This window comes from Mauremys mutica, chromosome 2, assembly GCF_020497125.1.
Source record: "Mauremys mutica isolate MM-2020 ecotype Southern chromosome 2, ASM2049712v1, whole genome shotgun sequence".
NCBI lineage: Eukaryota > Metazoa > Chordata > Testudines > Geoemydidae > Mauremys > Mauremys mutica.
The window spans coordinates 12,115,612-12,128,431 of record NC_059073.1 but is presented as its reverse complement, the minus strand read 5'-3'; the positions used below and the strand labels follow the sequence as shown (position 1 = coordinate 12,128,431).

Here is a 12,820-nt window from a genome sequence, read left to right as displayed (position 1 = left end):
TAAGCAGCACAAGATTCTAGCTGTGGATGAGTTGGACTTCCTTCCTCTCTCATCTCCTGGGGATGGTGGATCCTCTGGGTGAAGGAACCTAAAATGCGAGCAACATCTGTTCGTTCTTTCCTTCCTTCTCCTGAGAAAGCAGCACCCTTGCCTCCACGGACGGGCTCCAGTATTTCCTCACGTTCTAAGAGCTCTGATTCCCAAGGGTTTGAATGGACCAGTAGGGGACAATTGCTTGTTACCCCCATAGAATGAAAGGGGTAACTTTTTGTTGAACTCACCTTCCTGATCGTAATTCCCTCCCAAGGACAACCCCCCCCTTCTGGCTGAAGCGTCATGGAAGCTGAAGATGGAACAGACCTAAAAGCCCTTTTAATCCATATGTAGGGGTCAGTTCAGGGTTCTTCCCTGCAGTACAATCTGTCCATGCCAGCTTTAAGTGATGCAGACAATCAGGATACTACTCCTTAGGGGACTGTTCTTTAGCTTAAGACATTCCCGATTTACCTCTCTTTGTTAGCTCCAAAGGGAGCTGTGTCCAACCCATCTCAGTGAGAGTGTCTCTCCTGCTCCGATGGGACCATATTGCCTCTGAACTGCCCTGATGGTCCTGGTCTGAACTCAGGTCCCTCCTCTGGCACCGCTCCATGTTATGTCACTGGGCCATTGCTCTCACTAGCAGCTGTTTCTTTTTTTAAGCTTAAGAAGCTAACTGCCAAGAATGCTACGTCCAGTTTTGCAGTGTCACGTGGATCTTTCTTTAATTCCCAGCAAAGGATTTCCTGCTGGGCTTGTTTGTCAGGGAGACGCAGAGGGACATTTGCATTTGGAGCAGGAGGATGTGTGTGTGTGTGTGTGTGGAGGAATGCGATCACCCTTGCATAACAGATGCACTTGTGAATTCAGTACTGAGCCCCCTTAAAGCTGTTCCTCCCCAGGTCCCAGCTCTTTGGCGGGTCAGCGCTCGGATGGGTAATTCGCTCAGCTGGAGTCAGTGGTGCCGTGGCAGGAGCTGTGCGTGCACAGGGTCTGCTGGGAGAGAGGAGGGCGGCTTTATGGAGAGAGTGGGGAACCCTGATGAACTGTGGGTTCAGCAGATGAGTTGAAGACACTGGAGGCTGCTGAAATGACTCCGCAGGAAAACACAGTCTCAGTTGGCAAGGCCCTTCCCTCCAGCGAACAGCACGAAAATACATTCATGGAACTGGTAAAACAGCCCGGGATTCAGCTGAGACCTGTGACGGGAAGCCCAGCCTTCCTAAACCCATTTGCTCCTTACAACTCCCAAACATCCCCTGGGCACCCACAGGAGAGAAGGGTGCAACTGAGCTGAAGTGACCTCCTTCATCACTGGGGACCTGTGCCCGTCATAGAAGGGCCAGCCCTGAACTCCTGCCCTTGCTCCAGGGACAAGTGTCCTGCCTGCCTCAAAGATGTTCACAGGATGGGGCTGTGGTGTAAATGCACAGATGGGCTTGAACTACAGAATTTGGTCAGGATCCGGGTTTCGATTTCAAACACAGCCCAATAAAAACAGGGTTGTTTGGATCCAGAGGTTTGGATCGAGCCCATCTGTGTTTAAATGTGGCAGGCAGCGTTAAACGAGCAGTGCTGAAGTGGCTCCAGTAGCTTTGAGCATGGCTTAGATTTCAGCAGGATGCATTGATCTATCTCTAAAAAAAGAACAGGAGTACTTGTGCCACCTTAGAGACTAACAAATTTATTTGAGCATAAGCTTTCGTGGGCTACAGCCCACTTCATCAGATGCATGCAGTGGAAAATACAGTAGGAAGATATATACATACACAGAGAATATGAAACAATGGGTGTTACCGTACACACTATAAGGAGAGTGATCAGTTAAGGTGAGCTATTATCAGCAGGAGAGAAAAAGAACTGTTTGTAGTGGTAATGAAAATGGCCCATTTCCAGCAATTGACAAGGAGATGTGAGGAACTGTAGGGGGAAAAAAAATAAGCACGGGGAAATAGTTTTACTTTGTGTAATGGCCCATCCACTACCAGTCTTTATTCAAGCCTAATTTGCTGGTGTCCAATTTGCAAATTAATTCCAATTCAGCAGTCTCTAGGTGGAGTCTGTTTTTGTAGTGTGACTGTACAGTCAGTTGCAAGACAACCACTTTAGGGTCTGAGTCAGCAAACTGCTTACGCATGCAGGGCCGGCTCCAGGGTTTTTGCCGCCCCAAGCAGCAGGAAGAAAAAAAAAAAAAAGCAGCCGCGATCGGCGGCAGCTCCACCACACCACTTTCTTCTTTGACAGCAGGTCCTTCCCTCCAGGAGGGACCGAGGGACCCAGCACCGAATTGCCACTGAAAAGCCCGACTTGCCGCCCCCTCCCCTTGGCCGCCCCAAGCACCTGCTTGCTGGGCTGGTGCCTGGAGCCGGCCCTGTACGAATGTGAGTAGCCCCAGTGAAGTCAGGGCCTTATGGTTAAAGCACTGACTTAACATTCAGAAGAGGGGGCTTCAGTTGCTGGCTTGTGTCATTCAGATAGCGCCTCAGTGCCTCATCTGTACAACAGTGATGCTAATGCTTCCTTTCCCTGCAAACCCTTTGTCTTGTCAATTTAGACTGTCAGATCTGCAGGGCAGGGACTGTGTACAGGACAGTGGGTTCTGATCTCAGTGGGAGCCTTTAGGCATGATTGGAATGGAAATACTAGGGTGAAAGCCTGTAAAGTACGTAAGCCAAGTACATAAAATCCAGGGCCCTGTCTTCAAAAATCATACTTCTCTCTGCAGATTCTGCAGCTGCCATCTCCGTGAGGAGTTTGTAAAATCGCAGTGTATGAAAGAAGCTGGTAAAATAATAGCTTTTTTCCCTCTCCATTAATTGCCTGGTTTGTTTCCTTTGCACTGGCAATGCTCCAGGATAGCTTGACTTTATAGTAACTTGGTTCTTCAGTCAGCCAGGCCCTGATCCTACAGTGAGCTCTGGGTAAGTGGACCTCTGCACCTAGCTCATTGCAGGGCTGGTGCCTCAGTTTCCCCTGGCTCAAAAAACCCTTATAAACACCAGAGGTACAGAAACACTGATATTTTTTTGCGGGGGAGGGGGGGATTTAGGAGATCTGATTGAAGGGGGCTCTATTAGAAATTGGAATTAAAAGAAAAAACTGTTAAAAATTCAAAAATATACAGTTTCTTAAACTCTAACAAACAGTGCTGCAGAATTCTACAGGCCCTGATAATAAGATGGGTACTTTTTATTTGTAAAATGACGGTACCTTGTATGCCTTAAATGTGACTGTCCCATGAATTTCCCAGACATCTGAAATCCATTGCACCTTCAATTGTTACTGCTTCAGAAAGATTTCTCTTTAGAATAACACATTATTAATTGGTTTCAGAGTAGCAGCCGTGTTAGTCTGTATCCGCAAAAAGAACAGGAGTACTTGTGGCACCTTAAAGACTAACAAATTTATTTTAGCATGAGCTTTCGTGAGCTACAGCTCACTTCTTCGGATGTGATTTTTATTATTATTATTATTATTAATTATTCCAGCTTTGTCGTTCCTGTTTCCTAGGGACTGGCTGGATGGAGTGACCCTGCTGCATTCTGCTATCTCAGAGGTAGCTCTGGTTAACCAAAAGTCTGAGGGAATTTCCCCCCCATCAGGGATGTAGCAGCAGAGAGTAACTCTTGACTGCAGATTACCAAGGAGGCCTTGAACTCACTGCAGAGCAGGCAACTAATGGCAATATTTGGGGAGGGCCAGAACTAAATCATAAGTTCACCCATAATTCATCTTCCTGGAAGACTCAGGCCCTTCAATCAAGCCTCCTTTATAGACACACAACGAGTTCCTTGGCTGGGACTTAAGTACAAACTGCCTGTGTTGTAAAATCTTGATTCACTTCTGCAGCTTTATCTCATTATGTTGTTACATGACAATTTGTTACGTTATGTTTCATTACTTTGTCTTGGGCTGTGCCAAAGCTCAGGACACATGCCCTGCATCAACCCAAAGCAGATCCTGTTTGTTGCCCAACTAAGCCTCGAACACGATCTCGTTGGATCTCCCTAATGGAAATGCTAGTCCACTTCATTAGAATAATCAGCTGGCCTCCCTCTGTTGGATTCTATTGGTGGCTGTTGGCTTTAACTGGAGGTTGAGTGGTCCCAGGAACCAGTAGACCAACAAATCTGTTACAAAACCTAGTGGGCCAAATGGACGTGATGGGGTCCAGTTTACAATTTGCACTTGGTTTGAATATACAGCAGTTTTAACATGCCTCTTGTCTGTCTGCGCACACACACACACACACACACACACACACACACACACGTATCCATCATACACATATACATGCATATATTTGAGGCGGCCAAACTCAATATGACTTAATCACGAATTGGGTTTACATTTCTGTCTGAAACTGAAAGAAAGTAGCCAGAGCCGGCTCTGGCTTTTTTGCCGCCCCAAGCAAAAAAAACCAAAAAACCCCCACAAACCCTGCAGGGCGGCCAGAGCCAGAGTGCAGGGGGACTCCCTGTGCTGCAGAAGCGGAGTGTGCGCCCGGTCTAGCAGAGGGTATAGGGAGGGAGCAGGGGGGAGAGAGAGAAGGGGAGTGGCCAGGGTTTCAGCGGGGCGCTTGCCACATGGCCCCTCCCGCCACGCCGCCTGCCGGGAGGGCTCTGCACCGCTCCGGTTGGCTGGGAGGGAAGGATGCGGGCTGCCCTGCCGAGTTTGCTGCAGGACTCTCCCCTCCTCCGCGCCGCCACCCTCTACAGGGCGGCCAGAGCGGCGAACCAAAAAGAAAAAGATAAAAAAGGGTGGCTGGACTGCTGCCCCTTGGAATCTGCCACCCCAAGCAGGAGCTTGCTCGGCTGGTGCCTGGAGCCGGCCCTGGAAGTAGCACTGAATTATCCCTTGGCATGGCTTCTACAAGTTGCCTCCGAGAGCAGTATAATTTGAGCCATTATAAGCAGGAAAGAGAAAGAAATCAATCTTTTCAGTTTATCAAACTGAGTCTGGCCTGGGGCCCAAATATTTTGTGCCTACAAAGTTGAGTGTGTCCACCTTACACTGTCTGACAGAGGTACAGCCTGCAGAAACCACAGGTCCCAGCATGTATTGCTCCCCTTTCACCTACGCAGTTTTGCAGCTGCAATTCACTCCTTTTACTATAATGCAACTTAGGTGATGCCCACAGGCTGACAAGCTTCTCATTTGGACAAATTTGGTTGCTTTATAAAAATCTTTCAGCTCACACAAGGATTGTTAAAATATATTATGCTTCCTCTTGTCTCTTTTCCTTTTCCAGGACAAATAAACTATAGGCGACATGTTTTAAAATTTGCCATCTCATCATAGCCAAGTGTATATCAGTCCCACTATTGTAAATCATCATCTACTGTTAAGATCTCTTGGGCAAGGACTAGTGAGCAGCAGGGCTGGGGTTTGTAGGTTTCCTAGAGCTGCAGGACTGAATCCCAGAAAGGTAGGTAGGTGTGTGTGTGTGTGTGTGTTGCAGGGTGGGGGATTCTTTTACAGAACATTTTAAATACCAAGGTCCTGTCTTCTGTGCATGGCCATTAGAGAACTGCCATACTTTTCATATGAGAAAGTGTTTGTATCTTTGGCCACAATTTGCCTCCCGCTGTCTGCAGGTGACCTGCTTTAGTACATTACTGTCGCGCCTTGAGTGTATTTGTGGGATGCCCTTTGAGAGCTTTCTGAATGAAAGGTGAATGAATAAATGCCCTCGTACCCCATTAACAGCTCCCTGAGCTACACCAACACCCACTTGGCTGCTTCATGCTTGGGCTAGGGAATCGGTGGACGAAAAGCTGAATACGGTGGACGAAAAGCTGAATATGAGTCAACAGTGTGCCCTTGTTGCCAAGAAGGCTAATGGCATTTTGGGTTGTATAAGTAGGGGCATTTCCAGCAGATCGAGGGATGTGATCATTCCCCTCTACTCAGCACTGGTGAGGCCTCATTTGGAGTACTGTGTCCAGTTTTGGGCCCCACACTACAAGAAGGATGTGGAAAAATTGGAGAGAATCCAGCGGAGGGCAACAAAAATGATTAGGGGGCTGGAGCACATGACTTATGAGGAGAGGCTGAGGGAACTGGGATTGTTTAGTCTGCAGAAGAGAAGAATGAGGGGGGATTTGATAGCTGCTTTCAACTACCTGAAAGGGGGTTCCAAAGAGGATGGATCTAGACTGTTCTCAGTGGTAGAAGATGACAGAACAAGGAGTAATGGTCTCAAGTTGCAGAGGGGGAGGTTTAGGCTGGATATTAGGAAAAACTTTTTCACTAGTAGGGTGGTGAAGAACTGGAATGGATTACCTAGGGAGGTGGTGGAATCTCCTTCCTTAGAGGTTTTTAAGGTCAGGCTTGACAAAGCCCTGGCTGGGATGATTTAGTTGGGTTTGGTCCTGCTTTGAGCAGGGCGTTGGACTAGATGACCTCCTGAGGTCCCTTCCAACCCTGAGATTCTATGATTCTATGATAATCCCACGGTGAGCAGAACTCCACTCACGCAGAGCTCATGGTGAGCTCAGGGCTTGGCTGACTAATGATGACACAGGAGAAACACAGCCTCCTACTTTAAGACCGGTTTTATCCAGCAGCAAATTGCCATTTGCTGCTGGATAAGACAGAGATTTTCAGTAAACATCCCACACGGTTCTTAGAATGATTCATTGACACTTAAGATCGATGCCCATCAACATTAGCTGGCGGATCAAAGCTTCATTCCCTCATGGTGACTTAGATCTGAAACCATGCACCAAACGAAACCATTTGTGGATCATTCACTCAGTGTATCACTTAAACTCCCTTTCTCTGTCCCTCTCAGCACATCCATTGCAGAGGCTAGCGAAGTCAGTGCGCAAATGGCTGAAGCGCTCCCTGTTGGGCATGCTCGATGTGTGGGATTTGGCTTTGGGACACACTGCCAAAGCCCAGGTATTTTAACCTTTGGGACATGCTGCCAAGCCCACCTTGTCACCATTCTTTTGGGGACAAGGCGGGCAGAGGTTTATCCTCAGGCTTTATTTGAATTACCCCCATTACGTTTGCTAGTGAATAGATATGTCAACGTGGGAGGAGCAGCCCTTTGTGTCACGTATTTCTAACCGATGGAACAGGCACATAGCGAGGCTTTTATAGATCTAAATAAACAAACAGCGAATAAAAACGAATGGATCTTGGCAGTGTTCGTATTCTAGTGTATACTGACCACAGTAAACATCTCCTCTGGATTGATGCACAGATAGGAGATGGAGCAGATATCATGTAGCTAAGCGGCACCAGCCCGGCGGGTGACATCATGCCCATTGAGGTCAGTTCCTAGCTAACTTCTGGCCTATGATTCCTCTTCTTCTGGCTCCTCCCTTTCTGGCCTCACCTCTCCCACTTCTGTCTTTGGCCCATGACCTCAACCCAATCTCTTCCATTTCTGGACTTGTCAGATCCCACCCAGCTTCTGCTTCCATTCTCTATGACCAACTAGATCAGAAGTCCCTCCCCTACCTACAAGGAGAACTAATAGGATTTGCTGTGTGGCCTGGAGTCTCTAAGCCATTGGCTGATTCATAGCGGCCCTGCTAGAAATGATAAAGAGCTGCAGCTAAAACTCGCAAGGAAAACTAAAGTCTATGGAGGAAGAAGAGGGAGGGAGGGGTCTTTAAATATTTGCAAAGGGGACTTTGGAGGAGCAATGGACACTTGTAAGAAAGGTCTGTAGAAATGTCGCAGGATGTTCACCCACATGGAGAATTGCGTTGTAAACTGTTAAAACACCTGGGCATTTACAACGTCTTATAATATTCCATGGAGTAAACAATGTATAAACAACGTGTCATTTCCAGTTTTGTAAGAGAGCTAAGACAATGCAGAATTGCTGGCCTAAATTTTCAAAAGTGCCTAGAGATTTTGGGTGCACTGCACGAGTCACCTCTGAGATTTTCAGGAAGTGCCGAGCATCCACCATCTGAAAACCAGGCCCCTTTCAGTTGGGCACCTAAGCTCTGAGGGGCTTAGAATCACTATTCACGTCTGCAAACTCAGGCCACGATGTTTGTTCCTCCCTCTGGACAGGGGCTACGGCTGCTGACTGTTAAATGTAGCTTCAGGTCGAATGTAGCCGCTGTGCTGATCAGCGTACCAGACCTGTCCCCACACCCTCCATTGACAGCAATGGGATTTTAGAGAACAGTGGTGCTGAAGCGCGTGCTGCGGGGAGTGGCGTTGTCGTCCTGTCCCTTGTTTATGTGTATGTGGTGTTGCAATCACATCGGGGGTATTATTGCTGGTCTGACCCACTGCAACTCCCAGGTGGAGTTTTGCTTGGAAATCAGCCTTGATGCAAGGAGGGCATGCTGCGGAGGGTGTCATCCCTCTGCCTTCTCCTACCTCCTCAGTGACTGAAGGCTTTCTGGGGGCTTTTGGCTCCATTACACTCTGCTGAGTGCAAGGTAGATTATGGCTCAGTATGTGTCCTAAGAGCTTACGGAGGGGTTATTTTGTACAAAGCGAGTGCCTGTGTAACCCGCACACCTCCGGGGTGTGGTGCTCTGTCCCATCTAGTGGCACCGAGACCACTTGGAGAGAGATTAATGCATCTGCTCTACAGCCTTAGCTAACAGCCATATTGCTTTTAGCTCATGCAATAGAGGCTCATGCACACTAAGCTCCAGAGGTCCCAAGTTCGATTCCCCCCCGCCGACGACTGGGATCTGTCGGTGTTACCCCTGGCTTTCCAACTGAGACAGAGGAAATGGACCGAAGCAAAAGTTGGTGGAGTCCGTGGGATCGACTCGCTTGAGAGGTTGGGTGTTAATGTTGTGCTGAGGCATTGCCATGGGGCTTGGGGGGAATTTGTCTCTGTTGTTTTTCTCCTGAATTGGCTGAGGGGTTTATTTTCTGTCAGAAGAAGTTTAAAACATTCTCATTTAAAAAGTTTACCAGTCTATGGCCAGCTTTTCCCCTCATTTATGCCCAGTGTGACCCGCTCATGTCAGTACCATTGCTCAGAGGGTAGTGTTGGAGGGGACAGATTTTTCACATGACTGGTTGCAGATGTGATTGGCACATGGTTGCCGTCTCGTCCTGCACAGCTATGTATTTATTAGCGATGAGCCCAAGGCACAAAGTTTAGATCTAAATCCAGAAACCAGGGGTGTTTGCACCTGGGTTTTCAGCTAGGATGCTGCCTTTAGTATGTAATTAGGGATACGACATTTCATATACACACTGCCATCCTGTCTTCGCTTTCTGATACAGTAGGTTTTGTTGCTTTAAGAAAGCGGCTATAGCTCCAGGAAGCTACCAGATTTTAGCTAAGGAAAAAAATGGGAGTCTGTCTGTAAGAATTGTTTAAAGAAAAGGTGCCTTGCATTGCTAACACCATTGTGTGAAGTGAGCCAAAAGATAACTCAGTTTTCAATTAAACACACCCACCCACTAACTATACTGTGCACACAATGGGTGTGTAATGATACAGAAAAGCCAAATCATAGACATTGCAGAGACCTAGGAGGCCATTCAACTCATCCCACAACTAGATCAGGATTGGTCCCGATAGCACATTTCCCAGTGCTTTCACCAGTCCGCTTCTGAATGTCTCAGGTGAGGGGGCTTCCACCCTGGGGAAACTGTCCCACATCCTAACTGCTTCCATCATTAGGAAGTTCATCCTGATACATTTCAGACTCAGTTTTCATTATCTTAATTTAAACTCATTACTCCTAGTTCTGGATGTATACATACACACATGTACAATCTACAGGTATCTTCTACCAAGTAAAGCTATACATGTTACACCAAATGCTTACAGACATCTATCCACAGCATCTTTGTAGATACACCTGTGCTTGTGTGTGTGTAAGTATCGACACACACTCACCTATAGCAGACAGATATAAATAACGTGTTTATTTCTATATACAAATCAGTTCTGATATAATTGAACAACATGGAAAACACTGGATTTTTCCCTTGCTAAACTGAAGAATGACATTTGCATTTTTGAACCAGATACTTGACTGTTAAACTCCAGAATGACCCTGATGTCTAGAAAACCATCAATGACTGAGACTTACTGTAATATAAGGACCATTTCTACCTGTGTTCTGCTGCCTCTCCCGTACATTGAACAAACCAGCTCAGGACACACTAGACTTGTTAGTAAGGATTTTCAAATGAATTAAATGCCCTCCAACACGTGTATAAACCAACCGCCAGGACCTAACAAACTTCATTTCTAAACTGCAATTGATAAAACTCCCTGAGGGAACTCCCGGCTGACTGACTGCTCAGGGAGGTCAGTGCAGAGGAGAGCACAGTACTTACACAGTTTGAATGAGAAAAATCAGCTGCGGGTCTTGAAGTCTGCTCCCAGATCCTTGAATCGAATGACAGTGCAGTTACTCCCCAGCGCTGAGCCCTGCAAAGTAATACAGGAACCAGACCTCTTTGGTTTACTTTTACATTGACGTCAGAGCCTTTTTCTAGCATCCCCGGCTCATTTTGGTAACAGGCCATTTTAGGGTGGGGGGGGGGAGAAAGAGGAGTAAGTGGGATAGTTTTATCACTGTCTTTAGGAAGGAGCCAGGCAGCTGTGGGACGGTGTGTGGGCAAGTGTGTGTATTGAACATAGATGAACACTGCATCTAGAGCAGTGCAGACTTTTATGGACGGTCATTCAAAGCCTGATTCTGCTCTCACCCCAGTTCTACACCGGTGTTCCACCACGCAAAGGAGTTGCTCCTTATCTACACCACTACGAGTGTAAAATTCTCCCATTCCGATTTGGTCGTGTATTACCCCCACTGCTGTAAGTGCCTATGCCTGGCAGTAGAAAAATCAGGTCTCGTGCGTTCACAGGATATATGGGCATGCACGGATAGGCCAATTCTTTTAAAAACGGGTGCCTGCAGTTAGGATCCTAACTCTATATTAAAGCACCTAGATAAGTGGCCGGGTTTTCAAAAGGGCTCAGCACTCAGCCGATCTTTTTAAAGTCAATGGGAGCAGCAGACACTGCCCCAGAATATCTGGCCATGTAGTGTATATGTTTGTGCAGTATTACTGTGTATGTGTGCGTATTTTGCAATATGGTATGCATAGACACTATGTGTACAGGATGTGTATGTATGCACAATACAGCTGTGTGTACAATGTTTGTACACTCAGTATAGTGGATTCATATTTGTGGAGAGCTTTGAGATCTACAGGCAGAAGCTGGGAGCCCCGGGCAAACGCTAAGTGTTATGATTCAAGCTGGTTGAATTGTTCGGTTTGGTGAACTTAGCACTTCTTTCTGCTTGCGAATAGATCCAGGTTGTTCTGCTTGGACAAACAATTTTCAATGTTATGAATCATGCCCCAAAATAATGTTAGATTTCTTTTCAGGCATGATCCTACAAACACTAAGGGTATGGCTACACTACCCACCGGATTGGCGGGTAGCAATCTATCTATCTATCTATCTAGCTATCGTCTAGTGTAGACACGATAAATCGATCCCCAATCACTCTGCCATCGACTCCTGTACTCCACCACGGTGAGAAGCGGAAGCGGAGTCAATGGGGGAGGGCGGCAGTTGACCCCACACTGTGAGGACATGAGGTAAGTCGACCTAAGATACGTCGACATCAGCTACGCTATTCTCGTAGCTGAAGTTGCGTATCTTAGGTTGATCCCCCGGCCCACACACAGTGTAGACCAGGCCTAAGAGTCTGTCTCCACTGCACACTAAGCCCAGGTCGGTGGCCTCCACGTTTGTGGACTCGGTATTTCCAAACCCGTGCTAAGCAACCACACTGCATTGTGAACCCGGGTTTACAATTGCTGGACCCAGGTCTCACAACCATGCTAACATGTCCACATTGCCCTATGCAGACCTTCTGACTTGGGTCTGTGGCTTGGCCAGTGTCCATGACGGGGCTTGGACTGAGTCACAGCGGGACTTGAACACTAACCCCATGCCCTGGCAGGGTCCTAGGATCTGGGTCCTGAATGCTTGCTGGCCAAGTCAGACTGCTTTGTGTGTCGACGGAAAGAGGGCTTGGGCTCAAACCTGAGTCAGAACCTGGGCTTCGTGTGCAGTGTAGACATACCCTTACATACTCTGGGACTAGGGGGTGCTTACATGGCTCACTGGCACCTATAATGTGATGCCCAAAGCAAAGATAAGGAAGGCACAGGCAGGGCTGTCCAGGGCATGCCATCCCGTAACCCTTTGCAACAGTTCAACCCAGCTCTTGGCACAGGCAATTACAAAACTCTGTCAGGAACAAGATGGAGGACAGTTAGGGGGTGCTTACATGGCTCACTGGCACCTATAATGTGATGCCCAAAGCAAAGATAAGGAAGGCACAGGCAGGGCTGCCCAGATGGGGGGGCAAGTGGGGCAATTTGCCCCAGGGGCCCCCACGAGAATATAGTATTCTATAGTATTGCACTTTTTTTTTATGGAAGGGGCCCCTGAAATTGCTTTGCCCCAGGCCCCCTGAATCCTCTGGGTGGCCCTGGTCACAGGACAGGAAACAAGAAGAGAAACTGGTACGTAGTGGAGGGGTTGAATCTTGGGTGATGTATAGACTCCTTGCGGTCCGTGACCGGTCATGCCTAGTGGTCAGAGCAGGCATAAGTAGGCAGGAGTCAAAGCCCAGGGCCAGAAGCCCAAGCCAAGAGTCAGAGCTGGAGTTAGAGACAAGGGCCAGAACCGGGTTACCTGGAATGAGGCAAGGTAGGAGCTAAGCTGCAGCAAGCAGGCACAGACACTATCACAGCCACAGGCAAACACTCTGAGCAGCCACTGATCTGTAGCTGCTGCTGG

At 47.7% G+C, this 12,820-nt stretch overlaps 1 protein-coding gene across 1 annotated transcript in view; it reads right to left on the bottom strand.

The window, feature by feature from the left end:
- GPR20 (G protein-coupled receptor 20) overlaps positions 1-12,787 on the bottom strand; it is a 35,830-nt gene extending 23,043 nt beyond the window's left edge. The window contains exons 1-2 of the mRNA XM_045007008.1: positions 12,716-12,787; positions 10,330-10,423 (exon numbers count right to left, since the gene is read on the bottom strand). The gene's annotated coding sequence lies outside the window, so the exon portion shown is untranslated. The remainder of the gene's footprint in view (positions 1-10,329; positions 10,424-12,715) is intronic.
- Positions 12,788-12,820: the final 33 nt, after the last annotated feature.